The following is a 4,851-nucleotide window of genomic DNA, read 5'->3' on the forward strand; positions in this document are numbered from 1 at the left end:
AAAATTGATCCACACCTTCAAAAAGACCGATTCAGCAAGCTGCTCATCTCAGCCCAAAGGGAAAATGGGAAAACGCATTTATTTATCAGTGTGAATGAAAGCACAGGGACATCTCACCACAGATTTCGTATAGGGCTGGTGAGAACTTTCCAACCTGAGATTCATTGTCTGAAGACATCGACCAATTCACTAGAAAGAACAACGGCATAGCTTCCCATATACAATCAGCATCAACAGAGTCTTTAAACACAACCACGATATTAGTTTTTGTTTATTCTTTTTTTTTTTTTGGCAACAATGTTACACCATTAGGATCCATCACTCTGAGTTTCTAGTGTTCTACAGAACTTCTGGTGGATTTGTCATTATCATACAACAACCCTGAGTTTCCAACAAAGCGTTAGATAAAAAGAGCCAAAAACCAGGACCAGACCAGGACCATAACAAATAAGCCTTTAATATGGGGAGGATCTGAAACTCAGTTATTACAGCAAGCTTTGCCCTCACAACAGCCACCTATCCATTATCTCAGTAAGTGTGCTCTCCCTGTGCTTCCTTTTCTGAAAAGGGCCAATATTCTAGGGGGAATTGGCACTGGGGTGGCAGGAATATAAACATCAACATATTGCTGTTAACTCCCTGTTCCAAGAGCTAAATGAAGATATGGAAAGGGTAGCTGATTTTCTTGTCACCCTACAGTCCCAAATCAGTTCACTGGCAGGTGTGATACTCCAAAATAGATGGGCCTGTTGGAGACAAGGTAAAGAAACTCAGGGAATGCATAGAAAAAATGTAGATGAGATCTAGACAGGCTACACCCTGTCAGGATCAATGGCTTCCATGACTTCTTCCTTTCCTGGGACCCCTCACTATTCTCTGCATAATCCTACAGTTTGGACCCTGTCTTTCCTGTTGTCTTCAAAATTTCTTACAGGAATACATGAGAGCATTTACTAACCAGTCATTGAACTCGTCATGTCAGGGTACCGGCCACTGCAGCAGAAGGAAGACCCTAACTACTGCTGCCCCCATCAGATCCACATTTAACCCCAACTTTCGCCCCTTTGTCAACTTGAAGCAGCTCCAGAAGAAAAGACCTTCGCCCAGTAATCATAAAACAAAGGCTTGGAATGTTAGATTTCCCTTGACTTAAAATGGTTGCTATACAAAACAGCAGCCTCCTCTTTCCCATAATGCTCTGCGCCTTAAAATGGTGGCCACATGAATAGCAGCCTCCTTCCCATAATGCCATGTTAAAATATGCCTTCCCAACCTAGAAGATGTGGCCCAGATAACGGCCATGGCCATTTTCTTAAAAATGCAACAGGAATCCTGCTAGATTATTTTATTTTGTTTGCACTTTCTTTTGGGGGGATTGGCATTTTAAAAATCAGTATTTAAATTGAAGAAATTATTGTGTTTTATTTAATAAAGTTGAAAGTGACTGCTCTGTACATCATGACCTTAACACTGTTGATACTCTAAGTGAAAGTTCACTGTCATCTAACACTAAATTCACCTATGTTTTTAACTTAAAATTAGGAATGCAATATCCCCCACCAGCCTTAGACCAGGGTGTGACTCTGTCGGGGTGCAGTATGCAGTTTTATGGAGCCTTGCTTTCTAACGCTGGGAAAAAAGAAGAATAAAAAAAGATGTCTCTATTTACTGGCTTCAATGCAGTTTTATGGAGCCTTGCTTTCTAACGCTGGGAAAAAAGAAGAATAAAAAAAGATGTCTCTACTGGCTTCAGTAAACATGAATCCAGACTGCTTACAAAAAAAAAAAGGCTTCTCCCACCAAAGGAGTCTTCTTCACCTTCCTGCTGCTTCCTCCCAAAAAAGGTAACCTGATACCTGATGCCTCCTAGCAGCTGATGATGTCACAAGCCCTTCCTAGTGATGTCACAAGCTTCGCCAATCTCTTAATACTACCTCACTCAACTCCACCCCAGCTCAGGCTAACCCCATCCCACTCCTATAAAAGGAACTCCCTTTTATAACAATACTTAAAATGGTATATGCCTAATACATAAGAAAAGAAAAGAAAAGAAAAAAACTGCCTATATCAATCAGCCCAAAGAAAGCTCTGGGCTGTATACAGTAAACTGTATAGTATCTCTTTAATGGATTTCAAGACAATTGAAAAGATGTTTTGTGTCTGGAAAAAGTGTTCTTTTATAAGTTCTGGACAGGGAGAAAAAAAAATATAAGTTCTGGACAGGGAATGAAAAAAAAAAGGAAGGAAGGAAGAAAAAGGAAGAAGAAAAAAAAGAGCATCTGCAGCATATTAAATTACAATAAAAGCTTTCCAGAAACTAGATAGACCACAGACACAGTACCCTCAAATAAGTCACATGTATATTTAGTGAAATGAATTAGTTCAAAAATTATACTGAATAGGAAAACTAAGACTCCTGAATTGTATTACTAGAAGCACAGATAGCTTCTACCTTCAGTTTTGCTAGCACTTGTAATACACTTTAACCTATGGAGAAATCCTCCTGGTAGAGTCTCCTGGGAAAGCCCTTCCTGAAACAGTGACCTTTCCAGGGTGTAGGATTAACAATGAGCCTGACTCTCGCTAAGATAAAGCTGTACCTTTCCTCACATTCAAAGGATGAGGGCAACTGCCTCCAATCAGTGGTGAATATAGCCTGTCTGCTGGCTGCGCAATCAGTGGCCTGCCAGTTACTCGCCCTCTCCTTTAAAAAAATTTTGGGCACAGACTAGAATTTTTCAGTGAAGACCAAAACAACAGTAGTCAAGTTCAGACAGATGACGAGAAGACACTGCAATCTCTGTTTTATTTCAGCTAGATTACAGCACCTGCTTTGATTCTTCATTTTTTATCACTATTTTCTTGTTGGGCCTTATTATGGAAATATCTTCTTAAGAATTTCTGTGAATCTTTGTTTTTTTAGTTTCTTTTGTTTTAATCCTTCATAGTTGATTCAATTGTTGGACATGGAGAGCCATGCTGGATGTTAGTATTACAATTTTTTTGCCTGCTAAAGACTCCTAATCCTTCATTCTCATCATTTTTAATCACTTTGACTGAGTCATAAGCTATCAAGTATGTCTGTGAAGGTCAAATCATTTGCTTAATTTTGAAAGGATGTAAGAATTATTCCAATTTGGCAGAAGTCAGAGTTACACTAAGTACTGACTTCTTTCCAGAGCTGATTCATTGCGACTTGTTTCTGGGGATTGGGGGAAGGGTTGGAAGATGGTTCCCAGAGACCTAGCAACATTCTCTGAAGCCTCTGAGGGAGGCAGTCAGTGAGGGCTACAAATTTGAGAAGAAATGAACAGGGACAGCTTCCCAAGCCCCAAAGATCTCCATTCCAAATACGCCAAAGTTTTCCCATCTAACACCAACAAAGCATAAGCTTGGGGTATTTTGCATAGAGTATGCCCTAATAGAATGCACCAGGCTTTCTGAGCCTGCAAACAGACAAGCAGTTGATTTAACGTTACCACAGAAAGGTAAGGAACTTAGCCCCTACTTATGTAGGTACAATCAGAAATGTTTTCTCCCTGGTCTCTTTGTTTATTCATTTTCCTTATCTGGAAGCAGAACAATTGGTCTAAAATTAACCCCGTCAGGGTTTCAGAACCATCACAGTAATAGGCATAAATTCTAATTTGGTCCCCAGATCATATTTCTTGTCTATATTTTACATTTTAAATAAGCATCTAAGTCTATGCCTGCACCAATCTCCTAATTTTGAAACCCCTTTCTGCCCTTTTGGTTTCTAGTTCTTCCGTGACATCCAAAGGGAGTATAGGATTTCTCCAACAAAGAGTAATTCACTTCATAGGCCACAGCGGAAATCTGACCCCCTCACCACAATCACCAAGAATCAAGCCATTAGGACTCTCTGAAAGTTGCTAATCACTCCTTTTTTACCTTTTGCAGCAGATAGCAACTTAGAACTTACCCCTCCTTCCAGAGGGCTTGCTATCCACCCAAGTTCTCCCTGAACAGATCTGGAATCCAATAAAGTAACTGCAAAAAACAAAGGAAAATAGATTAATTTCCAATTGGACAAAGGCAATAATACAAAAACCATTTGCCTGAGCGTTTCCATATGTGTGGAGGGGGTGCATATCCAACTCTGATCAAAACCTAAACTTGGTCTCACTTATGTAAATAATCATTACTCACTTGATCCCCTCCCCTCTTTAAATCTGCAGGTTCTTATTTATTTAACTTGCTTAGCATTTAAAATTCCATCCCAGGATTCAGTAGATCCATTTTCTAAAGAGGATGAATACAGAATCCTCAAGTACAATTAAAAAAAAAAAAAAACAAAAAAAAACCAAAAACAAAAAACCCAAAAGCCAAATATATTAATGTAGGGCAGTAACAGGAGAGCAAATTCTGCATTAGTCTCTGTCTCATTTCTGTTGGAAGGATTTGTTTGTGTAAGTTTCAGATGACCATATAACTCATCCTCACCGCGACAGAAGCATAAGTGAATTCTATCAGAGAATCCGAAGGGTCGGAACAGTTCTCCCCTAAAATTTTCCCCCTTCACCACCAAATAAATAGTCCCTGAACGAGGTATCCATGCTTAAAAAAATAAAGTAAGTTTCAGAACTGGGCGGGGGGCGGTGGTGGTGAGAAGGAGGTGCCAGAATCGAATGCAAATGTACTCAAGGATTCCGTCTTTCCCAGGTCTTCTGGAGGACAATCTGAGACTCGTCCTCCACCCCCAGGAAATCACTGGTTTGAATTTTAGGTACCGAGTGGTGCCTAGTGGAAATAAGATGCTGTGCTACACCTCGGAGTGTACCTCGAAGCTTAGGGGGAAAGGAGAGGGAGCCTACAGAGCTGCGGTGCCCA

The 4,851-nt window shown here is 40.2% G+C and overlaps 1 protein-coding gene across 5 annotated transcripts in view; it reads right to left on the reverse strand.

The window, feature by feature from the left end:
- The window catches only part of Epha4 (EPH receptor A4), a 144,377-nt gene that overhangs the window by 134,712 nt on the left and 4,814 nt on the right, over nucleotides 1-4,851 (reverse strand). The window contains exon 1 of one of the 5 annotated variants that reach the window (XM_033764658.1): nucleotides 3,944-4,010. The exons of the other annotated variants lie outside the window; for them this stretch is intronic. The gene's annotated coding sequence lies outside the window, so the exon portion shown is untranslated. Of the gene's footprint in view, nucleotides 1-3,943; nucleotides 4,011-4,851 lie in introns of those variants that run through there. 5 annotated transcript variants of the gene reach the window in all.

The sequence above is a fragment of the Fukomys damarensis genome, unplaced genomic scaffold (assembly GCF_012274545.1).
Source record: "Fukomys damarensis isolate Sample0158 unplaced genomic scaffold, DMR_v1.0_HiC HiC_scaffold_16, whole genome shotgun sequence".
Classification (NCBI taxonomy): Eukaryota; Metazoa; Chordata; class Mammalia; order Rodentia; family Bathyergidae; genus Fukomys; species Fukomys damarensis.